Genomic DNA, 25661 nt, shown 5'->3' with positions numbered 1-25661 from the left:
GTCAGTTTCACTGTAATCCTCAGACCTTTCCAGTCACTGATTGCCTAGGCAATGTCATTGCCAATATTTTTGGAAATAGACCTAGCAGGCTGATCATCGAGCCATGGGCAGACCAACATCCCCAGGGGTACACCCCAGGTATACAATTTTGGTCTCATTGTGGTCAAAGTTAGGTGGTATGGTGGAGACGGCTGGTGTCGGATGAACCTGGGTTTGAGATGACCAAGGACAATTATACCTTTGCTTCCTTGAGCCAAAAGCCAAAAGTAAGGTCGTATATTTAAAGTGTTGAGCATAATGCTTGGAAATAGTCAGCATTCACAATGTGATTATTCTCCAAGAGAAATTAACCAACCACATTAAGGGGAAGAAGGATGCTAGGTACACCGAGCAGAGTCATTTCTGCTGATCTGGTTGCTCAGTTTCTCTGATCTAGACACATCCTTCCTTTGGTTGAGTGGAGTTTCCATTTGCCCAGGCACATGATGGGGGCCCCATACACATTTCTCCATTTCATCCCCACCCTTTTTAGTGGAGACCACCCAGGCTTCTCTCTGCTACATTCTGATCTGCCTAGCTCCTCTGATGAGTTGAGCCTACCAAAAGAGTCATAGGCAACAAAAAAGAGAAATTACTTCATCCACACTACCAAGAAGGCTGCTCTGTGGGTACTATCAAGACAGATTGTACAGCAAATTGGTGAAGGCCACACAGCATGTCAGAACGTATGCACAGTAATTGAAAAGTATTGCTTGCACACTTTCAGTATCTGGGCAATCTCCCAGCAGACAATGGAATCAAGGGATAAACTGTGCCATAAAGGATGGATTCCAGCTGCATCCAGGACAAATGTCATACATGTGCCCTGAGGAGTGTAGGAAGGGCATCAACTACTCTAACAGTTTCCAAGGGAGCATGTTTTCCATGAGGCTGAGACAAAAAAAGTGCTTTGTCAAAAACAGCCTCTGTGGTCACATTTCCCATTTTTAGTTTGGCTCAGCATTTTAAGCTTCCTTGGATGCTGACTTGGAGATGCTTTGCTGGCTCTCATTCTAGTGTTTCCTGAGGATGTCCAGGGTTTCCATCTAGCCCTCCTGCTTACTCCCAACTCTCACCTGCAGGACTTGAATCACCGACTTCCCCTAATATCTCCTACCTGGCTGGTGGCTGCCCGATGTTTCCACAACCACCAAAGGGATGGTAAACCCACTGTTCAGAGGAGGGAGTGAGGACTTTGTTTTGTCTTATGAATTTGTTCATTTGGTGTCCTTGGCTTGGGCCTGTGTGGATGGGCTTCGATTGAATTTTAGACTTGAGATTGAGTTCCTAATGAACTCCATTGGGAGCCAGAAGAAGAATGAAGTGACAGAAGGACAGCTGATCTTTGACCCCAGCCCATTGAAGGCTGTTGTCATCACTGTTGGTGGCTGCTCTGAACAAGAATGCATTGTCTCTCTGTCTATTGTGGACTTGCCTTCACAGTCATCCTCACAGGATGTACCCCTTTAATCAGGAAATGTGTTCCTCCACTTGGGGCAAAGGGTGGATGAGGAAGGCAGATCCAGTAAGTGTAGCAATACTCCAGAGAGTCAGAACCTGGGCAAAAACAGGAGAAAATGGTAATATTAATAAGAATTAAGAAATGAACTTAAAAATCGTACTTACTGAATAGTCACTCTATGCTCCTTATATTGTTGTCTTATTTCATCCTTTCAATAACCCTGTGAAGTAAGCACTCTCCCACTTTTCAGATAAAAAAAAAATCTGAGGTTTAATCTTTTTTTTTTTTTTTAACATAAGCAATCAGCTAGGTGGACCTATGATTCTATGATTTAATCTCAGGCAATGAATCCAGAGTCCGTAAGTACTACTTGGTGTTCCTCCATGAATTGGGAGGGAAATTGAAATCCAGAGTGGCTTTAGGAGTTCTGGTAACCCTTCTGGAATCAGGAAGCCAAATACACCTGCGTGAGAAGTTTCTTAGGAACATTTCTGACTTTCAAGGCTTTGCTCAGGGCCCACTTCTCTGCACTTGCTTCCTCGAGAGATTTTTCTGAACTTCCATAATCCTTTCTATAATAATCACTTCCTTCAAATTAGCTTAGAAGTGCCTCATTAAAAAGCTACTGCCATTTTCTTCCATTTTCCAGATTAAAGACTGAGCTTAAAGAAAGTTCACCTAAGATCTTATTTCTAACAATAATGGAATCTGGATTTGAAGAGCCAGCAGACCTGACTCGTAGTCAGTGTGCTTTATCTCTGTGTTATATTGTTTCCTCTTAATTAAAGGCTATATAATATACTTTGTCAATCAATCAAGTAATCTATATTTTGGGGGGGGTTTCCTGCATGCCCAGCAGGCCTGCCCTAGGCTCTCTAGAACTAGGTACTGTTTTTGCTCCCAAAAAACTTTCAAGCTAGTTAGTAACAACTTTTGTGTAAGTCTTCTCTATATAAACAATCAGCACATTTGGAATTTGAGAGAAACTGTAGAAAGGAGTAGAGTAGCTACCAATGGCTTTGGAGGAAGTTATTTTGTCACGACTTGCTCTCTTATACTAGATGTGGTGTCAGCCTACTTTGTTATTTTTTCATTGTTTTCTTTAGATTCTTTGATTGACATTGCTATAGGAGATCCAAGAAAAAAAACCAACTACTTCATACTGGAAGTGGGAAAATAATGCCAGAGTTTTATTTGACTAGTGCCTATGGTAGTTTTTTGTTTTCTTTAAATCAAGTCTGATTCCCAGACTTGGGAATCTACCGCTTTAGAGTGGTGAAAAAAAATTCAATCTAGGTAAATTACCAGGGTCCTTTTGCCTTTCAAAGTAACACTCTGTTTGAGAGATTTCTGGTTTGGAGATGGGAGGAGAAGGCATTGAAGGAGTTCTGACTTCTTGTATAAAATTAGTGGAAACGCAATAGGATAATACCCTCAGTATATGAACTATAAAAAGAAAAGCCCATCCTGCAAAAAAAATATTGTAGGAGTACATGAATTTCTGAGTCATGGCTCTGGGTAGAAGTGGAAGAAATATCTTTCCTAAGAATCTACAAGCATAAGTCTACTCTCTAGCAGATTTGGACCTGAAAAACCACAAGGTGAAAAAAATGTAGTTTAAAGTGTCTCAGATACCAATACTACCAGATGCCTGGCAGAAACAATGGAAAAACTATCTGGAAGACTAGACTTTAAATCTAGGCTTCAAAAAATTACTGTGGATAATAGTTCCAAAGAACATGAGCCAACAATAAAAAGTGACTAAACATATGAGTGAAAAAGCCATCATGATTGAAAGTCAGTAGAAGCAACAAACTGTAGAATCTGATCCACAAAGACTACAGATGGTGGAATTATCTAATTTGGAATATAGAATGATATTTTAACACATTTTTAAAATAAAAGTATTGAAATTCTAAGAAATACAGAAAATAAAAATTGTGAAAGAAGTTTAAGAGATAAGGAAGATAGATTGCAAAGGTTTTATAAATGCTTATTTCAGAATTGCTAATGGAGAGAATTGGGAATAGTCAATATTCAATATGATGTCTGAGAGATTTCTAGAATTCATAAAAGATACTAATTATCAGATTCAGAAAGCCCTGTGGACTCTGTAGTGAAACTGCAAACTACCAAAGACAAAGTGAAAACTTTGACACTATCCAGAAAGAAAAGACAGATTAACTACAAAAATAAAACAATTAGAAGACAATACACATCTTAAAAGCAATTGTATAAAGCAAAAGACAGAGAACACCTCAAGGTGCTGAAAGAAAATCATTGTTACTCTAGAATTCTATAGCCTGCAAAATTGTATTTCAAGAATGAGAATTATGTACATTTTCAGGTACACAAAAAATTCAGTGCTACCAATAGATGCTCTCTCATGAAAGAACTTCTGAAAGATTTTCTTTTGAGAAAATAACTATACCCTCAGAAGGAAGGTCCATGGTATTAGAAGTAATTGTTAACAAAGAAAATACAAACATATGGGAAAATCTAGAGAAACTTTGATGTAAAAAAGAATTCTGTTTAATATATTGGACAAACAATATTTTAACAAAGACATAATGAAAACCCAATATAATAGTATTTAAGTCAAGAGGGAGATGAACGGAGTGAAGGATCCAAACTCTCGCAAGGTGATTCACAGAAAGGTAAAAACATCAATTATCTTAAAAATGTATTTCCAAACTTAGAGAATAACTTTTTTCCCTCCTGAATCAATTGAGAAGAAGTAGCAGACCTGATGGTCCATTATTCCTGAATACTTACGTGTATGATTCCTACAAATAAAACCATGCTCCTACATAGCCAAATTAACCATCAGAATCAGTAAATTCACTGATACATTACTACGTCTAATCCTCATACCTACTTGCATTTTTCCACCTGTCTTAACATTTTTTATAGCAAAAAAAATATCCTGTTTAGAATCATACATTGCATTTACTTGTCATGTTTCTTTAGTTTAATTCAATAATTTTTCCTTAACTTTCATGACCTTGACACTTGAAAATTACAGAGAAGTTATGCTGTAGAATGTCCCTCATTTGGATTTGTCTGATGTTTCCTTGTGATTAGATTTAAGTTAATGGATCTTTGGCAGAAATAGAATAGAACCGATGCTGTTGCAATCTGTCACGTGGCTGTCCTTTTCTGAAGATGCGAAATTTGAGCACTTGATTAAAATGATATCTGCCAAGCTTCTCCACTCATTGTAAAAAAGCTACTCTTTTTTTTTCTTTGGTAATTAAAAAGTACTTGATGGAAAGTATAATGAAACCGCATAAATACCTCATTCCTCATCACAATTTCAATTTATTCATTTATTCATTTATGTCATATGGACTCATGCTTTCTTATTTTATTAAATGATTTATAATCCATTATTTTTATTATTTATTTTGATGTTTAAATTGTCAACTTTAACCATGAAAGCCTCAAGCTAGCTATTGTATTGTCTTGAAATGTCCCCAGCGTTTTTTGAGTATTTTCTTACTTTATGGTATGAAAAGATGTTCCAGACCTATTTTGCTCTTTCCTTGTAGCACCTCAGGGAAATCTTCCTCCTTCTTTCCATACCAATAACAGAGAAGAGAGAACACATATTCTTCTCAAGCACACATGGAGCCTATGTCACATTTTAGTCCATAAAGGAGGGCCTAACAAATTTTGAAGAGTATCATACAGACCACATTCCTCACCATAATCAAATATGTCAGGATCAATAACAAAAAGATGATTAAAATAACCTTATGTATTTGGGGGGAGGCACATGGATAAAAAAAGAAACCACAATGAAAATTTAAAATACTTATAACTGGAAAACAATGGAAAAATTAAAATGGAACTGAGATAAAGTACTGTCTCGTAAATGTCCATATAAAAACAAAAGAAGGGCTGATAATTACGAACTTGGGATAAGAACAGCAGAATAAACACAAAGAAAGTAGAAGAAAGAAAATGTTAAAGTAGGAGCAAGCAGATATTGATAAAAATATTGTTATGAAAACTAAAATTGCACTCTAATATTTAATAACACTCAAAAATATGAGTTTTACCTTTGCTCACCAGGATTTTGATGACAATAAAATGGTTTGTAGAAGGTAACTAGGTGGTAGGAGAGCAAATTCTAAGTTATTGTGCATCTGCTATTATTATTAGGGCATTCCTGTCTGAAAGTTCAACAATTTATCTCAAAGGAGCTTCTGATGGTAAACTTTCCATTTTCAATCTTTTTCTGGGACTTATTATTATCCATTTTGCGTTAATTTTTGTGACAGGTGTAAGGTCTATGTGTAGATGCATGTGAATGTTCAGTTGTCCAAAACCATTTGTTGAAAAGACGATCTGTTCCATGGTATTGTCTCTACCCCTTTGTCAAAGATCACTTATCTACATTCATATGGCTCCATTTCTGGGCTTTCTATTCTGCTCTGATGATCTATGTGTCTATTCTTTGCCAACACTCCTGTCTTGATTACTGTAGATTTATAGTAAGTCTTGAAGTTGGATAGTATCAATCTTTTAACTTTGTTCTTCTTTTGCACTACTGATTTAGCTATTCTGAGTCTTTTGCCTCTCCATATAAATGTTAGAATCGCTTGTTGCTATCCCTAAAATGACTTGCTGGGATTTTGATTGTGATTGTATTGAATCTATCCATCAAGTTACGAAGAGCTGATATCTTGATGATATTGTCTTCTTATCTATGAACACAGAATATCTCTTCATTTATTCAGTTTTTCTTTGGTTTCTTTCATCATTTCGTATTTTGTATATATTTTGTTTGGTTTTTACCCAGGCGTTTCATTTTTGGGGTGTTGTCAATGTAAATGGTAATGTGTTTTTCATTTCATTGCTGATATATAAGAAAGCATCTGGCTTTTATGCATTAACTTCTATCCTGAAAATTTACCATAATCTCTTGTTAGTTCCACTTTTTTGGTGATTCTTTTGGATTTTCTATGAAGGCAATCATGTCACTTGCAAACAAAGATAGTTTTATTTCCTTCTTCCCAATTTATGTAACTTTTTACATTTTTTTTTCTTGTTTATTGCATTAGCTATGACCTCCAATAGGATGTTCAAAAGCATTGATGAGAAGAGAGGTCCTTGTTTTCTTCCTAATCTTATTGGGAAATCTCCTAGTTCTTTAAAAAAAAAAAAAAAGATTTTATTTATTTATTTGAGAGAGAAAGAGAGCGGGGGAAAAGCAAAGGGAGAGGAGCAAGCACACTCCATGCTAAGCATGAAGTCTGATGTGGGGCTCAATCTCAGGACCCTGAGATCATGACTTGAGCCAAAACAAGAGTTGGATGCTTAACCAGCTGAGCTACCCAGGTGTCCCAAAGATTTTATTTATTTTAGAGAGAGAGAACACTCACATGTGAGCAGGGGGAGGGGCAGAGGAAGAAGGAGAGATTCTCAAGCAGATTCCACAATGAGTGCAGAGACCAATGAGGGGCTGGATCCCACAACCCTGAGACTACAACCCAAGTTGAAACCAAGAGTCCAATGTCCAACTGACTGAGCTACTCAGGCACCCAGGAAATCTTTGAGCTCTGATTGTCTACTTCTTTTTTGTGTGAGTGTTAGTGTCTTTCAAAGAATTGGTCCATTTCATCAAAGTTATCAAATTCGTGTGTATGAGATGATTTTAATAATAAAAACAATTGGAAACAAGCCATATATCCATCAACATTAGACAGATAAATTATGGTCTAATATCTAATGAGATACTATGTAGCAATGAAAATATGTGACTCACCCAGTGCTTCTCAGCCTTTTTTCTTTCATTATCATACCCCAAAGAGATGTCTTCAAACTTTTTTCCCTAATACCCCTGTGAAACTTTAACCATAGACAAACTGTCGACTTAGATACTATATGCATATCTTTGCTTTAAACATTAAAAAAGAGTTGTCTGCACTCCCAGAACCAATTTTCACTCCATTAAGGATGCATGATTCATTCATCAATATGGATGAATCCTAACGACATATATAATTCTCTTTATATTAGGTTCAATGAGGCAACAGTAAACAATATGTTGTTTAAGGATACAAACATATGTGGTAAAACTAGAAAGAAAAGCAAGGCTGGGACGCCTGGGTGGCTCAGTGGTTGAGCATCTGCCTTTGACTCATGTCATGATCCCGGGGTTCTGGGATCGAGTCTCACATCGGGCTCCTTACAGGGAGCCTGCTTCTCCTTCTGCCTGTGTCTCTGCCTCTCTCTATGTCTCTCATGAATAAATAAATAAAATCTTAAAAAAAAAAGAAAAGAAAGGCTATGATAAATATAAAATGTCTCTAATAGTTGCCTCTACAGTTCAAATACATAAAGGGATGGATGAGTCAGGCTGGAAATATTAAGTTATTGGCAAATTTTCTTTCTTAAGTTGTTTGCTTGGTACTATTAAAAGCAAGCCAACAGGCCCCAAATGGCATCACTTATGCTAATCCCTATGTCACCAAACCAAGACTTAACGACAGTTTCAGCCTTTCCCAGAAATGGGATCTTAAACCAGTCTCTCAGGAACTACTCGATCGACACTAGTACAGGAATCTGCCTGATAGACCCCTAAAGGAAAGTGACCTTGCCACAACCAATCCACTTTTGCCGCTATAATTCCCCTGTTCCTACTCTCTTTTGCCTATCATTTTGTACAGCCTCTGGGAGCTTCTATTTATCTGCTAGATGGGCTCCTGACTCACAAATCGTTGAGTAAAGCCAATAAGATCTTTAAAATGTACTCCGTTGAATTTGTGCTTTTATTTTTTTTTTAAGATTTGCATTTATTTATTTATTTATTCCTGAGAGACACAGAGACAGAGACACAGGCAGAGGGAGAAGCAGGCCCCATGCAGGGAGCCTGATGTGGGACTCAATCCCGGGACTCAAGGATCATGCCCTGGGCCCTAGGCAGACACTCAACCGCTGAGCCACCCAGGGGCCCCGAATTTGTGCTTCTAAACAGTCTATACATATTTTTAGAATTATTATTATTTAGGATGTACATACATACTACATACATTCTTCTGCATATAGTCTATGTTACCAGATAATTGCAACACAATGGGGTAAGTGCAACTGCAGAGGTGGATTTAAGTAGATAAAACAAAATTCAAAGAAGATTCAGAGAGGACATATGAAAGGGCAGGATTTGGAGGATACATAGGAGTCTACCAAGTAGAAGCAGAGAAGGGCAGTTAATGTACAGGGTTCAAACACATAAAATAGTTTGCGCTTTGGTGGAATTATAAGAAATTCAATATTTTTGGGGCCAAGTACGGGGGAAATGTGAGCTATTGATTCTTGATAAATGCAGAAGGATTAAAACGACAAAAAGAGGAACATTGTTTCTATAAGTTTCTTCCTGATAAGTTTATTTCATGCCTAAAGCAGAATAAAGTGGTCTGAACCTTTCTTTTGAATAAAAACTACCAGCCCAGCCTCAGAGCTTAGAGTTCTAATCCTTGGCTAAACAAGCCGAGAGGAATGCATTGCCATCTGCATCCACTCATCCTTCTTCCCATTTGGCCTTGCAGAATTGTTCTTTTTCAAAGTTCAAGTTTTTTAATCCTTCTGTCAAGGCTTCACTAATTAAAGCCCAAACAACCTTAAAAGCAAATGAGCATTTGGGGCCACTGGGCACCCTTCCATGGCTCTGGATCCATTGTTTTTGTTTCTTAATACTCAAAAAGACGTCTTTGTTTAATTCTGAGCTTCCACAAGTGCCTTTTTCTCACTTTGAGTCTTTTCCCTCCCTTCTGCCTCTCATGTAGCTCACCACAATCAGTCCAACAAAACTCCACCTAAACGCAGCACATCTATTTTGAGGTCACATGATGTGGTTTTCTGTAAATACTCGCCACAAATGCCAATCCATCAGCTCAATCGCCACTTGTAGTTGCTTCATGTGTGTAATTTCCAAGACAGAAAAGGTAGATGTAAAGTGTGTCCTAAGTGCAAAGAGTAAAGTATTCTTAACAGGAGAAAACGGGATATCTCTTGAGGTGCTGCATGGGGATATTTCAAGAAGTCATAGTTTTGGGGTAAGCCTCTTTCCTCCCCCCTGTTTACCCTGTCATGCCTGGGAAATAAAACCAGAAGCACTCCAGAAAGAAGGAGGCTGTTTCTATACTTGGAAAGCTGATAGTTGGGTCATCAGTAAAATATAAGCTTTGAACTTGCTCAATGGATTACTAGGAAAAAATGAAGAAAGAGGAGAAGGAAGAGAAGGAGGAAGAGGAGAAGAAAAAGAAGAGGAAAAAGGGAAAGAAAAAAAAAGAACACATTAGTGACAACACAACCTCTCCTGAGATCGTCTGATCTGTTTAAGGGTTAAATGCATTGCATTTTGATCATGTCTGTCTCATTTTCCTCTGTGACAAGCCTCAACTGGTTTTTTGGGTGGTTTTGTGTGTGTGTGTGTGTGTGTGTTTTAACCTTTGATGGATAGCATTTTCATTCAAAGATTTTTCCATCATGATAAGTTAAATCGTTTCTTAAAAGTAATTGCGATGCCCCGTTCTTAGGAAATCAATAAGAAAAAGTGTCCATCATGTGGATCTTTGCCTCCTTAAGAACATAAGTAGCATGTGTTATACAAATTAACAAAGTTCAAAACAATGTAATAGGTTTGTCTCTCTTTTCCCCCATGATCAGATAAAATCAAAGCCTCCCTAATGAATACTCCACCATTTTCTCTTTTTAGATCTGGGTATTAGTTGTGTCTTTGAAAGCCATTGATAGGCTTCTGCATAACAAAATGGTCTCTTCCCCTCCCCATTCAGAAAATCCTCAAAACTAAGTTTGATGTCTGGCAGGTTTCTGTGGGGCTATTAGCTTCTTCCCACACTTAGGGAAGCAGCTACCACCACTTGGCTGTACTATCAGGACATATTAATCATGCATCAGCACAGGGGCAGTGGTGGAGGATAAAGTTAACGTCTAACGGATGGTTTTAGTCACTTGCAGGCCCTATCTGAATCACGAAAATAAACAGGGTCCCCCAAAGATCAATGTAAACTGTGTCACCTTGTTTTAATGTTTAAATCAAAATGGTTCAAGACCCACCCCATAGGTCAGTGGACAACCAGCAACCAGCCACCCCCTCTCTGAGCCCCCCAAAGTCCCTGGGGATTCCCAGGGGGGTTACCCAACTCAGTCTTTTACTGATTCTCTCCTTTGAATCTTCATCTTCACACGTATCTCCTCTCCTGCAGTTGGATTTGTCTTCAAGATAAGCATCAGGGTTAACAGCCCAAGTGGATCACTTGTAGGTGGAGGACTCTGGGCAACCCGCTCATGCACTCTGCCTCAGTTTCCCCATTTGTAATAAAGGGCTAATAGACCACCTCCTCGGAGGTTGTTGTCTGCATTAAATGAGCAGAAAGCACTGGGAAGGGGACAGGCCCGGTTAGTTATCGCTTGGCCTGGTTCTCACCTGCTCAAAAGGAGACCGTCCTTTCCTCTCTGCTTCTCCAAAGCAGCCTCTGCAAGTACAAGTGTTTGACTCCTCTCAACAGTCATAGAGGTGAGTGATTATAATTCCCCACCAGTACTGCTCAGAGCAAGTTCACGGCCCATCTCCTTGGTCCTCCTCTCTCTTGCTGAGGGAGGTGGAGGTGGCTTGAGCTGCTCTTCTTCTGTGCCTTTCCTCACCCCTCCCCAACCTTCCTTCTTCTTGGCCCCCTCGCTTTCTCAGTTGAGGTTCTCCCCTGGGCCCTCCAAAGCCCCCACTACTTTGTAGAATGGTTCAGCATACTCTTGCCCAGACATCTTCCAAGTCATCCCTCAGAAGCTTTAGCGTTTAGACCCTGAGAAAACTTTTCAAGTATTTTCCTAGATAAAGACCCTCCAAGAAAGGAAGTATGACACTCTCCTGGCAGCAGAAGCAGCTGTCAGTAGTTAGAATTTTTGAAGGCCATTTTCTCTCTTCATTAAACTAATAATAAGAATGGGTGAGGATGGTCAAAGGTATAAACTTCCAGTTATAAGACAGGTAAGTTCCAAGGATGTAACATACAAGATGGTGACTAGAGTTAACAATACTTTATTGTATATTTGAAAGTTGCTAAGAAAGTAGATCTGAAAAGTTCTCCTTACAAGGAAAAAAAGTGTAACTATATGAGGCAATAAATGTTAACTAACCTAATCATGGTAATCATTTCACTCTATATACATTTATCAAATTATTATTATTGTTATTATTATTATTATTTTATGATAGTCACAGAGAGAGAGAGAGAGAGGCAGAAACACAGGCAAAAGCAGACTCCATGCACCGGGAGCCCTACGTGGGATTCGATCCCGGGTCTCCAGGATCGCGCCCTGGGCCAAACGCAGGCGCTAAACCGCTGCACCACCCAGGGATCCCACATTTATCAAATTATTATACTGTATAGCTAAAATTATACAATATCATGTTCCAATTATATTTCAATAAAACTGGAAAAAATAGTTAATGCTTATGATGTGGTTTGCAAACATCCCAACTGCTTCACATCTATTGTTATCATGGTCCAGTGAAATATTACTTAAACTTTCTGTGTCTCATTCTCCTCATCTGAAAAACAAAGAAAATTATAACAACTCCTCCATAGGCCATCATGAGAATTAAATGATGTAGTATATGTACAGCAACAGTGCCTGCTACTTAGTAAGTGCTCAATTAATCTGATCATCACCCTTCTATCCCCAGTCGACAAATAATGGCTTGGAAGCTGGGATCTGTGGGGGTCCCTTGCTCATGGTTACAGAGAAAAAAGGGGCAGGCCAAAACTGTATTCCAAGCTGCCTGCTTCAAAACTCATTTTCTGCTTCTCTTGAATCAAGGGCTAGACTCAAAAAGGGGACTAAACCCACATGTGTAGTTTCTGAGTTGAGGGATCTGAATGAAGGAATCAACTAATTAAATTAAATGAACATTTACATAAAACTCTAGATAGAGGACTTCTCTTTAAAAAAAAAAAAAATTGAAGTGGTTAACCCCTATTTGAGGATGGAAACTTCCAGTGAGTTCTAAGTAACCACTGCTTTTCTGGAATATGGACTTTCCACTTCTCTGTCACACTTGGCTTCTTTTTTGTTGTTGTTGTTTGTTTTCTTTTGCCAGCCTGCACCCTGTGATCTTTCTTTCTTTCTTTCTTTCTTTCTTTCTTTCTTTCTTTCTTTCTTTCCTTTCCTTCTTTCTTTCTTTTCACCCTGTGACATTTCACTTATGCCTCATGCCCTTACTGTGGGTGATCCAGGAGTATACTCTATACTTACATGAGTGAAATAGAGTAATTAACATATCATCCCTTGGGGATCCCTGGGTGGCTCAGCGGTTTAGCGCCTGCCTTTGGCCCAGGGCACGATCCTGTAGTCCCGGGATCGAGTCCCATGTCGGGCTCCCGGCATGGAGCCTGCTTCTCCCTCCTCCTGTGTCTCTGCCTCTCTTTCTCTCTCTATGTCTATCATAAATAAATAAATAAATAAATAAATAAATAAATAAATAAATCTTTAAAAAAACAACAACAACGTATCATCCCTTTGTATGATTCAGCAGAAACTTCAGGAGACCCTGTTGGACCGACTCTGTGGTGCCACAGTAACAAGATGCACAAAATTCCTTCCACACCAGAATCTTTAACAGCGTCCTCAGATTTGCCTAGTTCCTAGCCCTGGCCACTGTTAAGTAAACAGAATTGAAGGACCCTCTACAATTGTTCAGGTCATTTACTCTGAAAGCTCTATGGAGGTTCTGAAACTTCTCTAAACATGTCCCTGACACAGGTTTGGACACAGCTAAGGAGCCTGTGGTCATACTCATGACAGGTCTGCTTAAGACATTTTCCAGAGTGCGTTTTCTTGACTCATTGCAGCAGGATGCTAACCAGCCTCCCCACTACCAATTCCCACGGCTTCAATTCATCCTGGATTCAACTGACAGACTAATCTGCCTCGAACATCGATCTTATTACAACCATCACCTGCTCAAGTCTCGACTGAACCTCCCTATTGCTGCCTACATATCCCCCCTTTCAGCCTAGCATTCAAGGCCCTGGTCCATCACGCTGTCCCTGATGGAAATCTCCAGACTTATCTCAAATTTCTCTGCGACACGGCCCCTCTGCTCCAGATAAATCAGTCTGTCTGTACTTCAGGGCTTCCATTTGTGTTTCACCTGACAGAGTCATCCCTGAATTTCCCCTCAATCGAATCATACCTTTTTATCTATGTCCCCCTTATCATGTGCATATTTAATAAAAATTATGTTATTAAAAAAATTATGTTCTTGAAATTAGCTCAATGTTCATGCTTTATCCATGAAAGCATATCCATGTTTATGTAATTTTCATGCTTTTTTGTAGACAGAAAAATTCTGTACTAATATGCACCACTCTCCTCTCTCATACTCATAACAGACATTACTGGGCAGCCATGGCCCTTTTTCTCACTGTGCTATTCATAGCTTCTGTATCTTTCTCTACATTAAGCTCCAGGTAATTACCACATGTCAGTCAGAGTTGGAAATAACATGCCATCCTTATTCTAGATTAGAGCATCATTACAATTCTAGATGGTGGAAATGGAAAGGCTTAGAAAGAGGAGGGAGGCAAAGAAGAGGACCTTATTATTATCATTTTTTGCCCTGTATTTTCTCCCTGAAATTCAAGGTTCTCTGTGTGGGATGAATAGGTCATGGTCAAGAGAATCTTTGTCCTCAAGATTTGAGACTACTACTCATAAGTTTATCTCAAAGGCTTCACAGACTCTCCTCACAGCAACCAAATGGCCACAAAAGGGGTTCAGTCCTTTCTTTATTTTGTTAGCTTAAAGTTCAATGAAAGACAGAAATATTTTCCTCCAGCAGAGAAAAGTTCTCTGCATCTCATTGGCTCTGATCATCTGTGACCTAATTCCTCTGTATAGGGTGAGAGTGGAAGGGGCGTAGACATGAAATGCTATAATTGGTCAGGACTGAATCTCATGCTCCACCTTTAAAACTGGCATAATCATGCAAAGAAAAGTTGAGGGTGCTGGAAGTCTTGAAGGGTGCTAGGTATTAATTATCTAGAAAATTATGTGTCACTTCTATCATACAGGTGATATCAGTCTAGGTTCTGGGGATATGGTAGTGGACAGAATGAAACTACATCATCCAGGAGCTTATTCTTTAGTTGGAAAATACAGAAAATAGACAAACATGTACATAATAAGCCAGGTAGAAATAATTGCTGAATAAAAATATAAAGCAGAATAAGCAATATAGTTAGGGCTACAGGGCGAAGGCAGTGGGATGTATGACCATTACATCTTATGTATAGTGGTTGGAGGAGGCACCTCTGTTAAGGTGGCACATGAAAATGAACTAAAATTGTTGAGGGAGCAAATTAGACAGAGACACCTGGGGGAAGAGCATTCCACACAGAGGGAACAGCAAAGGCAAATGTCCTGAGGCAGGAGAATGGTTTAAGTTTTGAGGACCAGCCAGGAGGCCAATGTGGCTAGAACAGAGTGAGCAAGGAGGAAAGAGGTAGGTGGTGAGATCAGAGATTAAGTGGTGGGAAATAAGCAGGGAACAGATATTGGAAGGTCTTTAAGGCCATTATGAAGACTTTAGCTCTTACTATGAGGGGGATGGGAAGCCATTGGAGACTGTTGAGCAGATGGTAATACAACCTGGCCTATGTCCTAAAAGAATCATTTTCAATTTTCTGTGCTGCCAGGGTGGGGGTAGAAGGGACCGAGCAGAGTAGGGTGACCAGCTATGAGCCTATTATAATTTTTAGACAGAAGATAGTGGTGACTTGTACCACGGTGGTGGGGACACAAATGACAAGAAGTGGTAACACATGGGAAGTATTTTGAAGGTAGGGCAGATGAGATGTGCTAACAGATGGGGTGTGGAGGTGTGGGAAGAGGATGCAGAGACAACTCCAAGGTTCTTGGCCTGAACAAAGGAAAGGATGGCATTGCCTTAGGGGAGACCAAGGAAAGAGCAGGGCTTAGGGTAGAGTGAATTTGAATATTTTCAATGCTAAGAAGAGGTAGGAAGTCAATTATTGATATATGGTCTTGTGTTCAAGACAGAGGTATGGGTTGAAGATTTGAGCTTAGGAATTGTCAGTATCAAGATGGAATTTAAAGTCATGAGAATAAATACGGAAACTAAAGTGTTTGTACAGATAGATGAGTGAAGATACCCCGGGTCTGAGCCTGAAATCTCTCCACAGCAGGAACTGAGGCAAAAAATCTCCATTCACAGGTCCCTGAGTGCCAACAGCTCCCTTCCCAGGACTACTATTGGAATAATTCCTTTTCCTTTTTCCATTTTTTTTTCCTCCTGATGTGACTTTTTGCTGAACTCCAATTTTCCTATTTGAATAAGATTTTTCTGTTTCACCTTAAACTTTGTGAATGTTTTCCAGGCTTAGCTCCCTAAATATTGACACACCAGGAAGGTCAGCCTGAATTGGGCAGCCAAAGCAAATGCTGAGATAGCCAAGAACGGAGCTCAGGTTGATCTTGGAAGGCAGGACCACCAGGCCTTGGCTCACAGGGCCAGGTGGACCAGCATGGAAGCAGAGAAGGCAACTGGCACTGGGTGGGTGACACCATAGCGTGGCCTACCACTCATAGGCACTTGGATGGGGCATGAGAAGGTCAGTTGGGTCAGGGCTGATGTATCCAGGAATCTAGTTTAGCATCCTAGTGACCAATATCCAGGAAAATAAAGGGGTTCCTCCAAGCTCCATCGGCTGGTCTGAGTAATCTGGTGCCTAATCAGACCCTTTTGAAGGAGAGGTGGTGGGGGGTGGTGGATAAAAGAGCAGCACACCTGTTTTCACTTGAGTCCAATCCCAAAATAATTCTGTGGCTCCTACAAGATTTGAAACAAATTAAATTTGCAAGGGCAGAGAGGGCAGCTTTGAATGGTTGGCTCTGTCAAGCAATGTGGGTTTTTGCTCCAGGAAGTGGCTTAACTGAGAGATTGAGTCCCCTGGCTGTGGTGGCCGGGGTGGCTGTTAGTGCATGACCGTGACTCGGCGATTGTGTGGTGGATGCCTTTGCTTTGTTATCTCTGGCATCAAGTTTTTGCTTTCTGGACTTTGATAATGTCAGGCAAAGGTTATAAGAGTATCAACATGAAAGATAGTTGTCAAGAGGGGGAGACATACAACACTGTTTAGGGAACCTGTGTTTTAAGTAAAGACACATTTATATGGGGAAGCAGTGACAGCCATGATTCTGGCCAGCCTACCACTTGGAAGATGATTGTTCAACAAGACCCTTAGGATAACTGGTTTATCCTTTCTCTTAACAGACGGGTGACGGGTTCCTGACAGAGTTACTGTTCTAGGCAAAGCTAAAATATATAAAGTAGGGCCTCCAGGCTGGAGCTCTACCTATACCCATCTTTCAAGGAGTCCCCAATATAAATTATGGAAAGGATTAGGAGAGTCCCAGACCTCCACCTGCCTGAACAAGAACCTCTACCTGATTCAGGATGTTGGAAATGGCAGGAGTAGAACAGGAGGAAAGTTTTCCCTCTGAACCAAAGGCCCAGGAGCTGAAATGACAAGAAAGGGGAGACCCTCCCTGCCAGGCTCTGGGTAGTAACAGATGCCTCCTTCTCCACTGCTCACCCTTTGCCCACAAACACTTCCTGAGCATCTCCCAGGTACCAAACTGGGGGCTGCTAAGGTGGAAACTGGTAAGTGAGCCTCTCTCCTACTTACAGGTCAGTCACTTTAATCTTTGTTATAGACACAGCCAGATGTGATCAGCGTGGCAACCCTGTCCTTGACCCATTGCCAAGTAGGGTTTTTGACAGAGAAATTGAGAAAAAATGAGGTCACTGCCATTTACGGTCATTAATACCTCCTCGCAGCAGGTAGTTTTCCTGCCTGGGACCCAGGGCAGCTGATTAAGCACTCCTACTAGGGTCTGATCCTAGCTGACTTTAGGGCCTGCCTTCACCCCCTTTACAGAAGAGAAGGTAGAAGACCTGACTGCATGGTCACTTGGACTTTTGCATCGGGATCCTTACAGGTCAAAATATTTCCATCAGGCCACAGCACAGAGACTTCTCTAATCAGGATTTGTTGAGAACCCTGTTGGATAAGGGATGGATTCTGTCCCTGTGTCAATTATCCTTCTTACGGACGTTCTTGTGGCCTTTAATAGCACACCTCACACATACACAGGTATGTCTGTCATGCTCCTGAGCCTCTTGGGCAGGAGCTATCATTCATACATGACTCAGAGCAGCTTCGGGAGAGAGTCATAGGAATAAAGAAGCCAAGTTTCCTTTTCATGTGAACTCAGGAGACCCACCATACACATGTTTCAAATGGAGTTCGTTCCCCAGAGAAAGAGACACCCTGGGAACAGATTGGAGTCTCTGTCAATGGGTCAAAATCCAAACTGTTGACTATCTTCTGAAACATCGAGGATTCTCCTGAAACACTGCTCAGTCTTAATCAGTCATCGCATTGGTGACAGATTTTTGGTTGAGAAAATATAGGCCAGTTCTGGAAAACTAAAGCAAAGAGGGGCTTGAAGGCTGAGATGAGGTTTAGAAAGAGGATAGAAACCCATGCAGTGTAGGTATGGGCAGAACTATTTAGCCAGCTATCCTAAGCACTGCTTCTGGAATAAACGTCCTCTACCTGCTCTCCTATCCTTGCATTTTTATACAAGAAGAGAGAGTTTGTTGGAGCCAGCTTGGGTGATGTGACTATTCTTTGAGTTGCAAGGTACCTACAATGTGAAAGGTGATCCTTCTGAGGATCCAGGTTGATCCCTCTTCACTCTCAGCCAGACAGCCGAAGACATCTACACCCAAGCTACAGTCGGCAAGCCCTGTTCCAACTACTTCCTTCTGTCCAGCTCCACTGCCTCTGCTGTGATGAGGTCTACCTCAACAAGGTTACTGTACGGAGTAAAATAGTATAAGGAATTTCTTAGCCTAATGTCCAGCATTTAGCTAAATGATATCATTGACTGCATTTGAACTTGAACGGGTTTTCTAAATGATTTCTACTTCCTCACCTCCAATCTGTCTCATTATTACAGCCAAAATGAACTTTCTGAAATGCAAGTCTACTTATGGCATGCCCCTCCTCAAAAACCACCGATGGCTCCCACTGCCTACAGAATAGGCTCCAATTATTAGCCCAAATAAGTCTGCATATTCACTCTTTCATTTAGTTAGTATCCTATGTTTAATAACCAGGGCTCTGGGGGAAGATGGGCAGGAAATGTATGTATACATATACATATATTAGCTTATGTAGAAAACTCTTTACACATAATAATAATAGTAGGAGGCTACTTGGAGGTGTGACTATCAGAAAGCCAGGACCATGTGGGGCCATCTTGGAGTCTGGAGACCACACAGTCTTCGATGAATCAAAACTCTCTCTGGTGTTCTTGTATTTAGGCCACTGGAGGAGAAGGTGAGATCTTTCAAGTTGCTTCAGATTTGGCCTTTGGAAGTTTAAATTACTGGTATTAGTGATTCCTAGAAACCTTGGTGCTATAACATAAAAAAGTTAGCTGCTGGAAGTTCAGATATGAACAAAGCAGTTTTAGGAAGATGTAGCCAAAACTTTCTCCTTGGCCTCTAAAAACACACACAGTACCACAGTTCCTTTGCTGCCTATTGGATTTTCACAACAGAAACTTTCTGAGCTGAAGTGAAATTAGGCATTTCTGGGTAGGCCCATGGTTTTCCTAATCTAAGACCTATGGTGCTGAAAGCAAGGCATATTCCACAAAGGTAAGTACAGCTAGGGGGTGGGGGGGGCAGCCTTCTCTTGGAAAAGTGGGCAAATGTGGCATCATTTTCTTATGGGTATTTCTACCTGGTGAGAACCGGTGCCAATAATTTTGCCCACAGGCATGACAACAACTTGGAGACTATGAAGGGTCTCATTAAATTGGAAAAGGCCGGGGTTGGAATTTTTTTTATCATTTCCCTGGCCTTCCTTTACTCATCAGATTATCTATCTACTCGCTTCCCTTAACTCTGCATATAGCCAGGGACAACGTATGACTTAGATTAATTGACAACCGACAGGAATAGAGTAGCAATGTAGGCTCTGGAAAAGGGCCCCACCCCAAGCTATTTCTCAAGACCTGAGAACTGGGAATGCCAATGTCTGAGGGCAGAAGACATTGCCTGGGTGTCCCAGCACAGGCAGAAGCGTGAATTTGCCCTTCACCAGCCTTTTTGTTCTATTCTGGACCTCAAGAGGTAGGAGGATGCCCATCCACATCTTTACTCAGTCTACTAATTCAAATGTAAATTCTTCCAGAAATCTTTACAGACACACCCAGAATTGATGTTTTACTAGCTATTTGGCCAACCCTTAGCCCAGTCAAGTTCACACATTAAATTAACCATCACAGAGGCTATTGTGCTAGTCCAGGCAAGGTCTTGGCAGTGGAAATCGGGCTCTGTTCAGAATCTTAAATTTGCCTCCCCAGCTGAATCTGGGATCCCTTCCTTCGTAACCTCTCCTTTATGTGGCTGCCCAGGCCTGCTTGAAGACTGCAGGTGACAAGGGACTCAGTACCTCCTGTCGGCTTGCTCTACCTTTGAATTTTACTTCTATTAAGATAATTATGGCTCAGGGCAGCTTCCATCTGTTGTTTTTCTCACTGAGTTGAGGAACACACATAAATCCTCTTTCAATGGCGTCTTTTGCACGTTTGTCTGTTTTCTCAACGCAGCATTTGTGGTGTTCTCAGCATATGTCAGGCTTTGTGCTGTGTGGTAGAGTTGCAGAATGAATAAGCCCTTACCCTCAAAGAAAGTACTGCCTCTTGGGGGTGTAAGGAGTCAGGCTCATAAAGACATCTTTACTCTATGCCTACCGGGACACTGATTAAGGGGTGACGCATTCAGCCTGATTTCGGTTGGGCTTGGCAGGCAGGAGAAACCAACAGGAGATCATATTTACTTGTTACTATATAAATGAGTTGAGTTTAGTTTTATGAACAGAAGGGAGAGAATGGAAAAGCTGGTAAACAGAGGAAGGTGGCATAGGCAGAGGGAACAGCATGAGTGTGCGCAGGGAGGCGTGGAAGTCTGTCTGCAGGCCCCATCTCTACTCCTCCCAGCCACTCAGTCTATGACACTTAGAGTAGAGCAGTTAAGCGTGTTCTCTGGAGTCAGGCTACTTAGGTTCACAGCCTGACTGTCTCGCATATTAACCTGTTCCATCTTAGGAAGATTATATAAACTTTCTGACTTGGCTTGCTCATCTATAAAAAGAGGATAGTAATAGTATCTACTTTACAAGACTGTTGTAAAAATTAAACAGATTCATCCATGTACAGAAATGAAAACAACGCCCGGCACAGTGCCCTGCTCCGTAAATGTCGCCCTCGGGTCTGGCATGCTTTGAACATGCATCAGTTATGAACAGCAGGCTATAGACTCTACAGGAATTTAAGAAACAGGTGTATCTGGAGGTGAGGGCTGTTGGATGCAGAAGGTGAAAGAAGGAGAAGAATGAAAATTCACCTTAGTGACCACCCCCACCCCAAAGGTCTATGACTTTGGTGCAATCTGGTGGTGGGCTAAGAGATCCGCTTGATGTAGGATACCAAGTCCATCGGTCCTGAGTTCCCAAGGAGCTTTTCCAAAGGTGCATTAGGACAGGCTTGGAAGCAAGTTGTTTCTATGATGGCAGTTGGAGTTCCTGGCACAGGGACTGTGGATTCCAGAAGAAACCACAGGGAGCTGGAGCCTCTAGGGTTGGCATGTCTTTGAAGTTAAAGCCCCTGGGCATCTGTGCACTTAGGCGGAGGCCAGAGGCCACTGGGCTGAGCAAGGTCAATGCTATCCCAAGCACGGGAACAGCATGCGCTTCTGACCCAGGGGCCAGCCTAAAGCTGTGGTTTTGATTACTTAGGCATGAACCTCAGGAATCAAGCAAGGGCAAAATGATTTTCACTGTGATATGGTAGGGTGAGCACTGAAATTGGAGCCAAAAGACCCTGGCAAGTGTGAACAGAGCTCACACATTTAAACTCAGAGTCTGGATCTCCCTACTCATCTGTAAAGTAGACATAACCTAACCCTACTCCTAATACACTGTCTAACCCAGAGAGTGACTATGGGGATCAAATAAGATAATGCGAATGAATGTCCTAATAAAAAAGAAAGAAAAGGGGAGAAATGCAGCTTCTGAATGTGCTCTCCAGCTCCTCACGTCTACCTGAAATACCTTTGTGCTATATTATCACCTCTTCACCCCTACACACTTTCCTGTTCTATTGTCCTTTCTTCCGTCTTTCCTTTCTTCCCTCTTTTCCTGCAGTCTTTAGGATCTCAGTTTAATTGTCACATCCTCAGAGAAGACTTCCCTGTCCCTAAAATTGAACTGAGGGCTCTTTCTTGATTCTTTCACATAAAGCCCCCTATAGTTTCATTAGCATAATACTTTTGATACTCTATTGGAATTGTCTTTTTAAATGACTGTCTCAATGACAAGACTATATTTTTTCAAAGGTGAGGCCATATTATAATCCCTGTAGTAATCCCAACACTAGGACAGTTTGGGGTGCATATCTGAATGAATGAATGAATGAATGGAGTTGTTATGCAGACGCAAATGATTTGTGATAATACTGTTCAACTGATATTTGGAGTGTGACTACTTTATTCTAGAGTCTGTAATTCAGGGCCTGGGAATAGAAAGATGAATAGATAAGAATATCCCTTCCCCCTTTCCAGGAAAGACTGGTGTATAAGTGGACAGTCACCACACTGCGCAACTCAGTAGGCCCTAGACAAGTACAGACTGGAAGCTGTGAGCCTTCGGAATGCATTGTGAGATGCATCTTATGTAAAGATATGACTTATTGGCTCTACCTCATGTGTGTGATACCAAAAGGAGCCCTGTTTCTTTCTGTTGGCTGGTAGGATTGGGCTCTGTTTATAGGACAAGCCAGAGTTGAGAGCCATCTGTGGCAGGCAAATGAGAAGGAGGCTGACATTACAAGAATATTTCTAATGAAATCAAACTCCCTATTGCTTGGGGGAAAAAATAATGTCATAAAGTAATTTCAAGCAGCTGAGATAATGGTAGGTGTGTCAGGATGAACATGCCTCTTGTCCAGTCCTTCCCACCATCCCTCTATCCTTAAAGATTTTTCTTTCCTGCTCCTCTTCCTAAAATTGACTTCAGGAAAATTGATGGGATGGCTCTATTTTGGAAAGAATGTCAAAGTTCCAGCATCCTCCCATAGATTGTTTTCAATCATGAAAATCTTCTAGATAAATCTTGATTTCTCAATGACTGTAGTGAGGTTCTTCACCCAATTTCTCCATAGAGATGAAATGAGCAGGCTCTGCTTTAGGATCCAGGAAACCTTTTCTCTAAACCAAACTATACTTAGCCTTGTGACCTTTGACAAGTCACTTAATCTCCCAAGAAGATTCTTCATATTTAAGCAAGGTCTTTGATTCTAGGTGTGGTTTCAATCAGACCCAAGTATAAGGCCTAGAGTCATCTTTGAGGTCTCTTTTCCTAATCATTGCCCTTCCCCTTTCACAGACACCCTATAATAATCTTGTTAATTTTTCCTTTACAATATCTTCTACGATCATCGCTTTCTTCCTATGTCCAAGTTTAGTTTAAGATCTTATCAAGTATCAATCCATCATTTTGAGGGTCCTCTTAGTAGGTCCTCAGTTAAGGGAGAGGAATAAAAAGCCTGCATCCAGAGTGACATGTAAAGAGTTGTCCTTGAAGAAGCAGAGGTATGTAGGACTGATTGGAGAGCAAAGTATCTGCTGTTGGTGAAATTGGCATAAATCACAATTTCCAAATCTCATGAGAGCCCAAATTCACACAAAGTCTTAGTCCAACCTTAGCCTTCAGGTCTAATGGGGTAGTATATTGAAAGAAAGAAAGAGAAAGAGAAAAAGAAGAAAGAAAGAAAGAAAGAAAGAAAGAAAGAAAGAAAGAAAGAAAGAAAGAAAGAAAGAAAAAAAGAAAGAAAGAAAGAAAGAAAGAAAGAAAGAAAGAAAGAAAAAAGGAAAGAAAGAAAGAAAGAAGAGAGAAGAAAGGAAGAAAGAAAGAAGAAAGAAAAAAGAAAGGAAGGAAGAGAGAAAGAGAAAAAGAAAGAAAGAAGAAAGAAAGGAAGGAAGGAAGGAAGAAGGAAAGAAGAAAGAAAGAAAGAAAGAAAGAAGAAAGGAAGAAAGAAAGAAAGAAAGAAAGAAAGAAAGAAAGAAAGAAAGAAGAAAGGAAGGAAGGAAGGAAGGAAGGAAGGAAGGAAGGAAGGAAGAAAGAAAGAGAAAGAAAGAAAGAAGAAAGAAAGAAAGAAAGAAAGAAAGAAAGAAAGAAAGAAAGAAAAAGAAGAAAGAAGAAAGAAAGAAAGAAAGAAAGAAAGAAAGAAAGAAAGAAAGAAAGAAAGAAAGAAAGAGAAAAGAGAAAAGGAAAGAACAAAGCAGGAGACGAAACTAACAAGTATTGTGGGTTCAGGCTTTCACTCCTGTTGATTCAATAAGACCTCACACCCGCCTAGGAGATGTGGATTATTATCTTCTTTATGCACTTGGCCCATGGCCACAGAGCTCTTGACTAACAGGCAAGATTTGAATTCAGGTTTTTAAATTCAAGGGTCTTTGTGATGGGTAGGTGAGCCGTGTGACACATACCAGAAACTCCTCTTTCTCTACATTGTGGCGCTATGGGATTTTTTTTTCCCAGCCTGTCTTCAGGAGGGTATCAAACCTCTGTTGGTTCAAGCTGACATCTTTCTCTTCTTCCTCTTTTAAAAGCTAGGTTTGTGATCCTGGCACGGGTGGAAAGGTTGTATATTTCCGAGTCATGGTCAATCAGGTGTTCATCCTACTTGCTTTTGTTTTCCATCAGACCTCTTGCTTCTGATAATACCAGATTTAACCTTATACCCATTTGTGCTTCATTCTCTTGGGCCAGACAGGTACATCTGATGAGTTCTATCTGCATTCTCAGATTGGAGCTAAATAAGGCATTGAAATATGGCCACATACATAAGAGCACCTGCATTTAGACATCTTCCCATTTTCAAATGCTAGCCTAAAGTCTTGGCTTTTATCTATATTTAAAACTGACATTGTTAAATGCATAAGCACATCTGAATTATTTATATTTAGGTTTATACAGTCTCCAGCTGCAACCGTATATTTCAATATCTTTAAATTCTGCGTTGCCATCTGGACCAGATTGCTGCTAAATCAAATCAGATAAACGTTACCTTTCCACTACCTCTGATTTATATCAACCATTCATTTCCAAAAGCACAGCCCTGTTAAATCCAATCTACTTTCAAAAAGCTTATAAAATTAGCTCGGGTTTGAGGGTTTGATATTTGTTCTCTGAAGCTTCAGCTTTGAAAAGGCCATTTGGATAGATAGAAAATCAGCGTGGAACCAGCAGAGCTAGGGGCACTAGATTTCATTGATTATTGGGCAAATCTTTTGAGCCTGACTTCATCCAATTACTCAAGACTTTTCTCTAATCGAGTTATTGTGAGCCAGTTTATACACCACAGAAATAGAATATGCAGGTTTTAAAGTGTTAGGCTGTTCCCTATAATTTAATCTGGCATCTCTCTGAGATGGAGCAGAGTTTTAGCCAAATATTTAAAAGGCGGATAGAGAGATAGAACTTTTAGAATTGTATTTCTGTAATCTACTTTATACTGACGCTTCTTTTCCTGGAGAAAAAAAGGTGGAGTTAGATACCAAACAAATCAGCGTCAATCATCTTCTGTTTCCACCTTTCCAAATTAGAGTCCAGATCTGAGATCCTCATGTATTGATGAAAATAATAATGGCCTATATATAAGTTTGCCAATAAACAGACTGAATCTATGCCTCAAATAAAACATCAGAGTGTTTTATATAGAAAGAGAGAGAGAGAGAAAGGAGAGGGAGGAAGATGAAGGGGAAGGAGGATGAGGGAAAGCACAAAATATACTAAAACATCAAAGTGATAGGGGACCCGTGGGTGGCTCAGCCAGTTAAGCAGCTGACCAACTCTTCATTTTAGCTCAGATCAGGATCTCAGGGTCCTGGGATTGGGCTCCAGGCTCAGTGGGGAGTCTGCTGGAGATTCTCTCTCCCCTCTCCCTCTGCCCCTTGCTTCACACC

General features: G+C 40.5%; 1 protein-coding gene across 2 annotated transcripts in view; it reads left to right on the top strand.

Moving 5' to 3' along the window:
• Positions 1 to 13786, top strand: part of DCDC1 (doublecortin domain containing 1) — a 490046-nt gene extending 476260 nt beyond the window's left edge. The window contains exon 42 of one of the 2 annotated variants that reach the window (XM_072790960.1): positions 13062 to 13786. The gene's annotated coding sequence lies outside the window, so the exon portion shown is untranslated. Of the gene's footprint in view, positions 1 to 10737; positions 11681 to 13061 lie in introns of those variants that run through there. The other variant, XM_072790959.1, reaches the window with a different exon arrangement.
• The last annotated feature ends 11875 nt before the right edge of the window (positions 13787 to 25661 follow it).

This window comes from Canis lupus, chromosome 21 (genome assembly GCF_048164855.1).
Source record: "Canis lupus baileyi chromosome 21, mCanLup2.hap1, whole genome shotgun sequence".
Lineage (NCBI taxonomy): Eukaryota > Metazoa > Chordata > Mammalia > Carnivora > Canidae > Canis > Canis lupus.
Note: the sequence above shows the minus strand (reverse complement) of the source record. Positions and strands in the feature narration are given on the sequence as shown.